The 12,996-nt window shown below is 42.1% G+C and overlaps 1 protein-coding gene across 4 annotated transcripts in view; it reads left to right on the top strand.

Moving 5' to 3' along the window:
• The window catches only part of Marchf8 (membrane associated ring-CH-type finger 8), a 76,354-nt gene that overhangs the window by 7,116 nt on the left and 56,242 nt on the right, over nt 1-12,996 (top strand). For 2 of the 4 annotated variants that reach the window (XM_037204243.1, XM_037204242.1), the window contains exon 1: nt 5,146-5,227. The exons of 1 other annotated variant lie outside the window; for it this stretch is intronic. The gene's annotated coding sequence lies outside the window, so the exon portion shown is untranslated. Of the gene's footprint in view, nt 1-4,720; nt 5,228-12,996 lie in introns of those variants that run through there. One more of the 4 variants, XM_037204244.1, reaches the window with a different exon arrangement.

Below are 12,996 nucleotides of genomic sequence, written 5' to 3'. Positions count from 1 at the left end.
CACACTGTTAACTATTACTGGATTGTGTTTTCATGTAGTTTCATGTTGGACTGTTTCACTCTCCTATTAGCAGTGTCAGAAAGTTCCTGTTACCCTGTCTGTATGCTCACCACTGTTTACTGTAAGAAAATCAATTATCTAATGAAGGTCCAGTGTCATTGTGTCTGAAGAACTCTTATACATCAGCAAAACAGTAGTAAGTACCTTGTGCTATCTTATTCTGCCACTGACATGCCAACCTCAACAATGTAAAGAGCAAGCTCAGCAGAAAAATAAGCAAAGGATTTGAATGAGTATTTCTTTAGATAAGACAAATGACCAATAAACATAGAAAAATGCTGAAGGTAAATGCAAATAAAGATCACAATGAAGATGGAAGATGTAATCAGAAGTCTAACTTGGCTAGTAATCACATGGCCAGGAGTTCAATCCTCAGTAGTCCCCGCCCCCTCATTTTACAGTGAAGTTCTACATCATTTTTAAAAGATGGATCTAAAAAGTGTTAGTGTGGCTGTGGGGAATTGGACTCTCCATGTCTGGTGTGTGTGTGTGTGTGTGTGTGTGTGTGTGTGTGTGTGTGTGTGGCAGGGGATGTGAACCAGTCTGGCAGTTTCTCTGGTGCTTCCATACAGTGATACATCATGGCGCTACAGTTGTACTCCCAGATAATACACCCATGAAGAGTGTAAATATAGCCACGCCAAACCTTGCACATAAACCTGTGCTATTTAGAATAGCTCAGAAGGAGAAACAACTCAGATTTACCAGCTGATAGAGGGAGGATTGAAAACTCAAGGCCAGTCTGGATGCATCCCAAAGAAGAAGGAAAATTGTGGGGAGAAGATGGTGTGGATACTCAAATACATAACTTGTTTGTAGCTGGAGAGTTTCTCTCCAGCTCCCGCCAAGCCCCTGGCAGTCCCACAGCGCACTTATAAAATAAACACACAGACTTATATTATTTAAACTGTTTTGCCTAATGGCTCAGGCTTCTAACTATCTAGTTCTTACATCTTAAATTAACCCATTTCTGTAAATCTATACCTTGTTACATGGCTCGTGGCTTACCAGAATCTTACATGTTGGTACTCATGGCAGCGGCTGGTAGCATCTCCTGACTCAGCCTTCCTGTTCCCAGAATTCTCTTCTCTGCTTGTCCTGCCTGTGCTTCCTGCCTGGCTACTGGCCAATCAGCATTTTATTTATGCACCACATACAGGACACCCCACAGCAGTTGTCCATGTCTTTCTCTGTTGGTACTCATTTAGTGTGCTCCAGCTTCCCCTTCCATAGTGGTGCTGCAGTGACCATTCTGGTGTATATGTCTTTAAACACTGTGGAATTATTATAATATTATAGAGCTCTCAATAGGACTGTCTGGTCAAAGAGGATTTGTGTTGGGTAGTGGCAATTGTTTGCCTTATGTTTACTGAAGCTGTGCTTCTGTTAATGACATGTAGGTGCTTTGTATGTTGTCTTTTTGTTTTGATACTGGAGGACTTGGCCATCTTGAACTCTTTAATTGTCTTTCCTCTACTCTTGAGCTGTGTTCATAATCCTATTCTCAGGCATAGTGAAATCAATCATTAATATTTGATCAGTGACCCATTGTTGAACCACAGAGTCACCTAGGAGGCTATGACTATATCTCATCTCTTTAAAAAAAGTTTAATTATCTAATTTTCCCCCTATTTAATTTTTCAAGTGCAAATTTTAATTTTTTCCCCTGATTTTCACCTTATTTTAATTTTTTCTGGGAAAGCTTTTTGTCATTCCAGACCAATGAAATCAGAACATGATGATTTGTTTGTACCCAGAATTTTGAGAACTATGCAATTTATACTGTGTTGTAGTAACAATAGCAACAACTATGTATTTTTGTAATGCAAAATTCAACAGAAGTTGCTATTCTCTTCTCCCACTTGTAGGTATGCCAGGATGGTAGAGGGAGAGTTAGCTGGAGGGTCCCAAGTGAATGCTGAAAGGCATTCCAAGCCAGACCTGAAATCACTGACATCACTCCTCCTATAATAATAACCAGGATTCAGTCACATGAATCTAACATCTTATTGATGGCTCAGGAACAGTGAACTGTAGTGAGTGAGAAGCATTGACTCCGGCTCATCCACTCCTCAGACTGTTCTGTTCTTCTTTGGACACAGAGCACACAACACTCTTCATGAAGAAGGCCGACCAGAGTCCCTTTCAGTCGTGGTTCTCAGTTCAAAGTACAGGATCGCTGACTTGGAAGCCTCTGGGAAATGCCTGAGAATATGAAGCTCCGTTTAGCTAGGCTTGTCTCAGCGCTGCATGCCTTACTGTGCTACTCACTAGAGGCTGGCTTCTTTTGTGTATCTTTGTGGTAATCGGTGCAAAAGTTGATGCTTTAATAACCTAACTTGATCTTCAAGTTGAAATGACCTTCCATTTTCTGCCAAGAGGCTACTTACTATAAACTTTTAAACTTTATCCTGAGTTGTTAAAATGTAATTTAAGTATATTCCCAGGAAGGGTAACTTTTACTTGAGATTTTATTTAAGTACAAATACTTTAAAGAATTACTAGAAGCCTTGAGTTAAATCCTGTTTTGACAGGTGTAAGGATGTTCTAAACTTACCCAGATAGAATAAGGTCTTGGTAGGAAGAGGAGTGTCACTGGTTACTGTTTCCTATTTTGCCATATCACCTCTGACCCGGGTTTGTCAATGTCTTGTGGGATCCCTCCATAGGAGTCATTGTGAAGAGTAACTGAGTTATTGTAGGCCTGAGATCTACTTATACAGAGCACACACCAGCTGTTGACATTTGACCTAGAGATTTATTGTATGAATAATTACAAAATGGGATTTTAAAAAAACTTATCAAGCTGAAAACTTTTTTTTTTTTTTTTTTTTTTTTTTTAATTTTACCACAAAACTTCTAAGAAACTGCAGTCCTGTTCCATAACATTTTACTATTTGGTACAACTCCGGGAGCAGGACCCAGAATCTGCAGTCCACCTGCAGCTTTCCCGAGTGGCAGCTTTCCCGAGTGGCGGCTTTCCCGAGTGGTGGCTTTCCCGAGTGGCCGCTTGAGCACTGGCGGGCTCTTGCTTTTCTTTCTGCCTTGTCTGCTGATATAAAGGTGAGACTGGCGGTCAGTAGACTGGTCTCCAGTTCACCTATTTCTGCCATTCTGTAACTGGCCATCATTGGTTCTCTCTCTTTCTCTCTGTCCCCCACTTCCTCCAGCCTTCCCTCCCCCTTTCTTTTTTGACATTTACCTGTGTGTACCTGTGTGTAGCCCCCCACCTCCCCATGTGTGTGCACATGTGCGTGCATGCGTGCGTGCATGTGTGCGTGCGTGCGTGCGTGCGTGCGTGCGTGTGTGTGTGTGTGTGTGTGTGTGTGTGTGTTCTTGTGGAGGTCAAGGGATGGTTCTCATAGCATGTGAGATCTGAGGATCAGACTCAGGCGCAGGTTTGGTGGCGAGCACCTTCAGCCTGCTGAGCTGTGGTACTGGTCTTGTCACGGGGTAATACTGTGTGGGAGAAAAGGCTGTCTTACAGCCTAGACAAGAAAGAGCCTTGGAGTTGGAGGACCAGATGATGTGAGAGAAACTTCAGGGCCGATGTGCTGAGAATCATTAAGCTTCATTCATATTTTCAGATCACCATGTTCAGATGGAGGCTCTATTGATCAGTACAGTGGACACATTCTGTGTTCTTTTTTTCTTAGCTGTGCTGGAGATTGGACCCAGGACTTCAAGTTGTGAAGCAGCACTCTTCAGCTGTTCTTCATCCCCAGCTCCATGTTTTGTTGTTTTTCTTTCTTTAAGGCAGGCTAGAGTTCTGTAGCCTCTTCTGGCTTTGAACTGTGCCTCAGTCTCCCACTGCTAGGACTGATGTATATACTACCTTGCTGACTTCTAGTGGGCAAGTTTCTAATGATTCTTCCTGTTTAGCATTGAAGTGAGCCACCTTAAGTGGCAGGTATGCCCCAACACGGGACAAAAGTTACATCAGACAGGCAAATGATATTTGAGAGGTAGGTCAGAGTTATTTATGTCTCAGCCAGGGATGGTGCTAGAGGACTTCCCAGCCATCTGGCGTTCATCAGAGGAAATCATTGCTCGATAAACATGTTACAATAAGGAAGCCCTGTTGTGTGACTCATCGGTCATGACAGTAACTAAGCTTTAACAATGTAGCCGTGTTCTGAGTGCTTTTTTACTTGCATCTGGCGTGGGTGGAAGTTCAGGCTGAGTACTGTTTGTTACTAGTTTTTACAGCGCCACTTCTGGAAGTTGTCTGCTCTTCTTGATGATTCTCCTGGGAGCAGCACTGGCCTTCAGTACTTGCCACCTCTCTCCAGATGCTCAAAGCTGGGCCTGTGCATATGGCTCCTTCTGTCCTGTCGAGATACTCAGCTCAACTTGTCATCGTTCTGTGGGGCTTTGCCAGCTCTGAACGAGGTGTTTGCCAGCCTGGGCAGTCTTGATAGTTGTTATCTTCTCACTGTTGCTGCTTGGGAGCAGCATGTGAAGAAACCCAAGATAATGCCAGGAAAAGGCATGCACACCACTCTTCTTCAGTTATAACTTCTTCTTTTCCATGCCTTAGGCAGAATTTTGGTACCCAAAGGAACAGTTCCCCCACCCTGTTGTAGATGTGATTAAGATTGTGTGTGTGTGTGTGTGTGTGTGTGTGTGTGTGTGTGTGTGTGTATTTACAGGTCCTAAACTACACAAACTACACAGCTGTCCTAAACCTGCACTGTCTCCTTCCTGCTGAATTGAATTGGACACTGCCATGAGAATAACTTCGTTGTGTGGGGAGCTTCCTTGTGCATCTTAGCACCCTTGGCCTCTTACCAACTGCCAGTAGCACTTACAAAGCAAGCCAAGATGCCCCCAAGGCTCACCGGTCCTGGGCTGACAGATCACCACTGTTGGAGACCACCGATATACACTGATGCCTCCCCTCTGGCCCTCAGCTAGATTATGGTAATCCTGCTCCTGGTCTGGTTGTAGGTGTGCCCAGCCTTGCTCACATCCTCCTCTCCCCTGACCACTGTGCTCTAATATTGAGGTGGAAAGCATACAAGTGGAAGGTGGACTTAGGGGTAGGGCAGAGTTGCTGCTGCACACACAGATGGGCGTGTTTGGGGGGTGGTGCCTAGTGATCTGACTGTTAAATGTCTTTTGACAAGAAAGTGAGCAGATGACACACTTCACAGACCATGGTCAGGTATGTGCTGCCTGTGTACTGTTTGGTCAGAGCCTGCCTTGGGAATTTGGGTAGGGAAAGACACTCGAGGGATTGTTTTTCTTAATGTTTCTTATTTGAAAGAAGCAAGGAAAAATGAAACTTCTGTTGGATTAACTGCCACATTTAAGATGTCTTTAGTGTAATAGCTGGAGTCCATTTCTTTGCATGTAAGAAGTGAAGTGGAAACCTTTGTAGATGTGAAACACCCAGTGTTTACTGCATGTAGCTGGGGAAGGCGTAGGCCTTCAGGGGAAAGTGGGAGGACACCCCAGGTGAGGAACGTTAGCTTTGTCTTGGATGGGTAGAAGGGTGGGCAAGGTAGAGCTCATAGATCAGTGGGAGACGAGATCAGATTTTCAAACCCCATCGATACTTTCAGTGATTGTTAGCTTTAAGTACTCAACATCTAGGCTTTAATGAGTTCCTTTTTACTTAAGATCATCTGGAATACCCTTTTGTAAACTTTAATCTCTTGACATTTTTGCATCTTTTTTTCCCATTTTAATATCTTTTAATGACAGGATATTGTATTTTGTGGTTATACCCCAATTTCCATATTGCTGAACATGTGGGTTGTTCTAAAGAATTTAGATTTTACTACTATCAATCCCCTTTGATGAGTGTCTTTTGTTTTTGGAGTGTGTATGGATGTGTCAGAGTGTGTATGTGGGGCAGGTATGCCTGCACTCCTGGAGGCCAGAGGAGGATGTCAGGTGTCCTGCTCTGTCCTTCATCTTATCCATCAGCCAGCAAGGTCCAGCTGTCCTCCTGTCTACACCCTGACAGCTCGGGGGTCACAGGCCACAACCAGCTTTTTATGTGAGTGCTGGGTTCCAGACTCACGTCCTCATGCTTGTACCACATGTGTTCTCACCCACTGAGTCATCTCTCCAGCTCCTAGTGGATGTCTTTGAGCATGGGTTTCAATGCACAGTAGAGATTATTTCTTTAAGAGAGCACAGACTTAAATAATGAAGATATTTTTAAGGCTCTTAATTCATATTGCTGAAGGGCCTTTCTGAAACTGACTATAGCTATTCCTATTTCTAACTCTTGTTGAATGGTCATTTTAGGAAGTCTGCCAATGTCAAGAAAATTACTGATTTGATGGAAAAAGGTCTCACTGTCATACTTTTTAGTGAAGCTAACTTGTTTGTCTTTTTCCTTTTTAAAATTCATTAGTTTGCTTTATGAATTAGCTATGAATTCTCTGTTTCCCATTAATCTGTTGGGTATTAATGTTTTTAAACCTTTACTTAAACAGTTGGCCCTTTCCCACCTCTTCCCCTTCCTCCTTTCTTCTGTGCTCCAGCCTCTCCCTTATTTGGTCATGATAAGCATTGAACCCAGGGCTTCTGGCATGCTGTAACTCCCAGACCCTAAAGCCTTTACTCATTAAAGGTTAATGGCTTTTTGTCTAGAATATTTGTTTGAAACATTTTTTTAGCCTTTCCAATTTTGCTTTTTGCTGTATGTTTTCAAGCTTACAGAAAAGTGTAAGAGGGTACAAGGAACTGCCCTTTCCTAGAGTCCACTTGCTGCATTCTACCTACGGAATGGGGGCCTTCTTTTTTCTTTCTATGAATACACAAGCTTTTGTCCTGTACAGTGTTGGCCAAGCTCACAGCTGGTGTTGAGGGTCTGCGGTTGTCCTCATGGTTCTTTATTGCCTTCTGGTTTCTCTGTCCAATTTCTAGTCAAAAATTATGCTGAATTTAGCTATCATGTTTACTAGTCTCTCTTGACATGGAGAAGTTCCTTAATCTCTCTTTGTTCTTGACATCAGTGTCTTTGAAGGGCACAGGTCATTTACTTTCTAGAATATTCCTAATTTGTATTTCTCTGTAGTTGCCTCATGGTTAGTAATAGGTTTTCTACCTCCACCCCCTCCACCCAATATGTTTCTCCACCAATGCAGTAATCCAGATCAAGCCAAATTGAGAAAGTAGAACAGTAGGGTTTACTTGAGCAAAGCAACTCCGGAGTGGGTTCTCCAGTCCCAGAGATTGAGGCTGGAGAAGCCACACACCCGAACTAAGGCAGGGAGATTATATAGGTTGTAGGTGAAGGGTGATGACATGTTCGCCACAAGCTGTATTGGTGCCCAGGTGTGGTCAAAAGCTGAGCACTTTAGGTGGGAACTTGGGCAACTGGTAACTTCAGGGGAGAAAGCTGCCACAGCTGCCAAAAATGGGGAACTGGGGTTTTTGGTGCCTTCCGTTTGTTTGGAGAGTCTCTGAGTGGGCGGGTGTAGAGAGACAGGAATGGGGCTTTCCAGGTCATGTAGGGGCAAGCTGGAGGTTCCAGCCGAACAAACAGTTTTATATCTTAGATAGCAATAAAAACCAAAAATACTTCTGTTTTCCACAGTGTAACATAATAGGAGCCATATAATGTCAGTTTGTTGTTTGTTAGTGGTAACACTGTGAAGTTGGGTGTAACTGGGGCCTGCCAGAGCTCTACACTGCCAGACACTGCTTTTCTCTTTGAAGTTAGTTCAACTCTGCTGTTCCCCAGCAGACTTCTTTGAATTGTGGATTTTCAAATCCACACTTCTTTCTGCACTAATTGTCTTCTTTGTGAGGAAGAGCTTTCCCTCCTGCCACTCCTGTTTGTTTATTCATTCAATTATTTATTTGAATGGTAAATATGCATACTTATTTAGTAACACATAACTACTAAAGTTTATGTGTCTGGTTATGTACATATTTTTTTGTCTCCGAATCTTCATTTGTTAGTGTTGGTATAATAAAATGTAAGGCTGGGTAGTTGATAAATAATAAAAATATTCAGGAATATTTTTCAAATGTGTGTGGTGCTGTATACCTTTAATCATAGCAGTTAAGGCAGGTAGAGCTTTAGGAGTTTGAGGTCAGCCTGGTCCACATAGCAAGTTCCTGACTAGTCAAGGCTACTTAAAGAATTGATGGACTGTGGATTAGTCTGCTTTTCATACTCTTGGTCCCATTCCCTTGATCAGTTTGCTTATCTTTGTGTGCTCATGATAGGCCTCCCTCTCTTCCCCCCCTTCTCTTCTCCCTCCCCAAGTCCATGGTCTCCTTTCCTCTTCTCCATCCCCCTCTATCATGTTTTATTTGAAATATGGTTGTGCTAGGTTGTCTAGGCTATCTTCCAACTCCTGGGCTCAAGTGACTCTTCCTTGAAGCCTCTGGAGCTGAGACAACAGCTATAAATCACCTCACTGTGCCTGACTTAATTACTATAGTTTTGTTACTTGGGGTCACATAATGTGTCCTTCAACTTGGACTTCTTCAGTATTGCTTAATCTGTTCTAGGTCCTTTGTATTTTCATATAAATTTTAGAACCACTGGCCAATATCTGTAAAAGCACCTAGTGAGGATATGGCTGGAATTATGATTTAGACAGAATCAACATTATTAGCATAATATATGTCTCCAAAATGATTTAGGTATTTAATTTCTCTTTGCATTGTATTTCCATTATATGGAATATGCATGTTTCCTTAAGTTTATCCTGAATATTCTACTTGGGGACTCTTTTTTTAAAAAAAAGTTTTAGGAGCTAGGGAGAGGGCTCAGAGGTTAAGAGGACTTGCTGCTCTCGGGAGGACCTGTGAGAGTTCCCAGAACCCACATTGAGCGACTCACTATCACCCATAACTCTAGCTCCAGGGGGTCTGATTCCCTCTTTTAGTCTCAATGGGACCCCCCTCCCCATAGAACACATACACACACATATACACACATTCATACCTACTATTATTAAATCAGAAAACGGTTGTAATTTGTTTTATTGCTGGTAGATAAAGATGAAATTGAGTTTTGTTCATTACACACCCATTCTATAAGCTTGCTAAACTGACTTAAATGCATCTTTCTAGACCAACCTAAGAGTTCTTTTCTTAGGTACATTTTTGTAGATTCTTTGAGAATTTCATGCAACGTATGTTGATCATATTTCTCCTTTTACTCCTTCACCTAAGTCTAGATTTCTTTTGTTAATAATTATATAGCTTGTGATTAGAAAGTTTTAAGTCTTTTTCTTTTTTCTCCTTCCCTCCTTCCTTCTCTGGAGATTGAGGTGGAAATGGCCTCATAGAAGTGTGTCAAAGAGTCTGCCACTGAGCTGTACCCTGGCCCTTCCTTTCTTTCTTTCTACCCTCTATTTCTTCCCCCCCATGTACTACATTGGTGGGACCTTTGGTATAATGTTGAGAAGTGGGCATCTTTGTCTTATTGCCATTCTTTTGGGCAGAGTTCTCAGGATCTTATGCTGCCTGCCTGCCTCCCTCCCTCTGGTTTGTGCGTGCATGCTGTGTAAGCACTTCACCACTGAGTTATATCCCCAGCCCTGCTGTAGGCTAGTTCAGTTTCTGTAATTAAGGACATTGCTGTAGTGCAATGAAGGTTGATTGTTTGACAAGAATGGGAGTTGAACTTGTCAAAAGCTTGTTGGGTATGTATGCATTATTTGGTGCTAAGTGATACTGACTTCTAGATGTTAATCCAGATTTTTCACTCTTGGGATAAACCATGCATGATCATGATCTATTACCATTTTATAAAAATCCCTAGGCCTCAAAGAGAGACTGGGCTTCAGCTTCTTGAGACCCCCTCTGCTCTGCAGAGAGCCTTTCTCTCTGTGTGCCTTGATGTGTGTATTTCCTCACCCCTATATATTTGGTTTGTTTGTTGCCTTTCATTATTTGCAGAAAAGTTTCTGATTCTGGGGTTTTGGGTTTTTTTTTTTTTTGAGTTTTTGAATGTTTATTCGTGTGTGAGGTGGGGATAGCTATGTACACATGTGCCTGGCACACGTGTGGAGAAGAGGAAAGCTTGCAGGAGCCAGGTCTCTCTCTCCCACCTCAGGGTTCTAGAGATGAGCCTCGGCTTGTCAGGCTTGTGGCAAGTCTCCCCCACCCCCCCACCCCCCACCCCACCTCCCGAGCCATCTCTTCCAATTTTGAGTTTTCTACTACCTTGGTAATATTTAAAAGATAGTGTTGTGTTGAGAACTCAATGTCATCTGCAACATTTTTGATCATTGGAAAGTTTAGTTGGAGGCAATGGTGCAGAACGCAGGAACTATTCAAACTTTGTGTTCCTGAGTATGAGAAACGGGCTCTCTTCTATGGTGTGCCCTAGGATATCCCTGTGCCGAAGGATAACTGGGGAAGATGGGATGTAGGAGAGCATTATCAAAATGAAGAATTCTTCTTGTAAAGAAGAAACTGGCTGTGTCAGGTGAACTGATGGAATACTGGCTGGCCTGTGTGACAAAAGGCAGAGCAGCATATGTTGTGAGCAGTTCTGATGCTCTCCAGGAAAAGCTCTGTGACAATTGTGAACCTGGCCCATGTGATGAGGTAACACACATGGTTTAGTAGACTAAACGTGTAAAAGCAGTGACTGATAATTTCTGTGACTTGAGACTAACAAACAAGAGAATGCTGATTCGCTCAGCACCACTTTGCTACTGCATTAACACATACTGGAAAACCACATTACTTGAAAGGAGGGTAGGAAGGGTACTGGGAGATGGATAATTCTTCATATATTTGTAGTGAGAACAGAAAAATGAAGCCTTCAGTAAGGCTCTAGTTTGGGAGAATTTCAAAGGCCTTTCATTATAATAATGGCAGTGGTTGTTCCCCTTAGCTGGGCATGCACTCACCAGACCATCTGCTATAGCCAGGGCTCTTCAGCAGCCTCTGCCCAGCCTCCCCCATCCAGTTTCCACCACAACCAGCGTGTTATGTGCCCTGTCCATGTTTTATAGTTTTCTTGTAATTATTTTTGAAGTTTTGGTAGTAGGTTTACATAAATCTTCTGAAATGAGTTGACCATTGTTTCATTTTTCCATTCACGTTTTCTTGGATGTTTAGAAGCCTCTGGAGCTTGACTTTTCTGTTTGCACATGAGTGCCAGTCTGTGTGCCTAAAGCCATGTGGCCATTGAGATCTTAATTTTCACCTCTCCATTGTCAGCTGTGGCAGGTGTTGTGTTTCTCACTGTGTATGGTATGTCTTTTATCCCATCCTCTTAACTTTTGACCTGTTACAGTCAAAATACATCTCTTGTAGACAGGCTATAGTTAGAGCTTTTCTCCCTGATGTCTCCTAGTTGTCTACCTCTTAATTGGAACATTTATGCACTCTCTCTATAATGATTATACAATTAATCCAGATTTTTGGAGGCTTATTGTCTGCAAACAAAACAAAATAAAGAATTTGTAGCCCTGCCACCAGTACTTTTAAAGTGCTTTTGTTACCTGTGTTCCCAGATGAAGTTGAATAAAACCACTTTCTGCCTTCTTACTCTGCAAACAGCAGCCTTCCCTGGTCTACTCGGTGCTCTATTGGTCACAGTTTGTACTTGCCTCTCTCTTTTTTCCTTGAGACAGTGGCTCACAACATAGCCTAGGGGACCTTTTGAGGCTTGTGATCCTTCTACTCGAGCTTCCTGAGTGCTGGGATTGCAGGCAGGTGCCACCACACCTGGCCTACAGTGTGTGCCTTTTTGGTAGTGACTTGCTCTTCAGAATGACTCCCAGCTTTAGTGTAGAGGTTTGCTATAGTGTTCCTGAGTGAAAGAAGATGTAATGTGCCTTGTGGAAGAATTGTTTGTATAAATGGAGAAAGAAAGAAAAACTAGGAACAAACAGAAAAATAGGAAATTATATCTCACTAGTCACAGAACTTATACTCCTGGTTTACACTTTATATGCCTGTTATTTTCTGTTTTCTTTATAATATTTCTCTTTATTATATTATTTCTTTATATAATTAAATAATATTTTAATTATATAATTCCTACAAACAGATAACTTGGTTATATAATATAATCAGTATATAATACATGGTTGATAAATTAATTATATAATTGAATGTAATTTTCCCTTTATAGTACTGCTATTTTAAATATGCTCACTTTCTTTTTTCTTTTTTTTTTTTTTTTTTTTTTGATTTTTCGAGACAGGGTTTCTCTATGTGGCTTTGCGCCTTTCCTGGAACTCACTTGGTAGCCCAGGCTGGCCTCGAACTCACAGAGATCTGCCTGCCTCTGCCTCCCAAGTGCTGGGATTAAAGGCGTGCGCCACCACCGCCTGGCTCACTTTCTTTGTCTTCCTTTTGGCCTCTCTCACTCCTCAGTGTCATTGTTGTTGGAGTGTGTGTGTGTGTGTGTGTGTGTGTGTGTGTGTGTGTATGTGTGTGTGTGTGTTTGGAGCAGTAATATCTTTACTTCATCTTCATTCTTAAAGAGTAATTGTGATGGATATATAGTGCTGATCAATACCTCATTTTGTCTGTACACTGAGGACAGCACCATGCTGTTACCAGACTTTTCTTATTGCTGGTAAGATTCCATTGTAGTGTTCACCTATCTTCCTGGCTATTTTTAAATCCTTTCTTTGTGTTTATTTTGAATTTTATTACATCATAGGTGGTGATATTGTGTTCCCCAAAATATTGTGCACCCTAATAAACTTATCTGGGGTCAGAGGACAGAACAGCCATAGATAGACATAGAGACCAGAAAACGGTGGCACACACGCCTTTAATCCTATCACTTGGGAGGCAGAGATTCATCTGGATCTCTGTGAGTTTACAGCCACACTGGAAACAGCCAGGCATGGTGACTCACGCCTTTAATCCCACAAAGTGAGCCTTTAATTCCAGGAAGTGATAGCAGAAAGGTATATAAGGTGTGAAAACCAGGAATTCGAGCTGGTTAAGCTTTTAGGCTTTTGAGCAACAGTTCAGCTG

This window comes from Peromyscus leucopus, chromosome 3 (assembly GCF_004664715.2).
Source record: "Peromyscus leucopus breed LL Stock chromosome 3, UCI_PerLeu_2.1, whole genome shotgun sequence".
NCBI lineage: Eukaryota > Metazoa > Chordata > Mammalia > Rodentia > Cricetidae > Peromyscus > Peromyscus leucopus.
The sequence above is the reverse complement of the archived record's forward strand: the minus strand, read 5'-3'. Positions and strand labels throughout refer to the sequence as shown.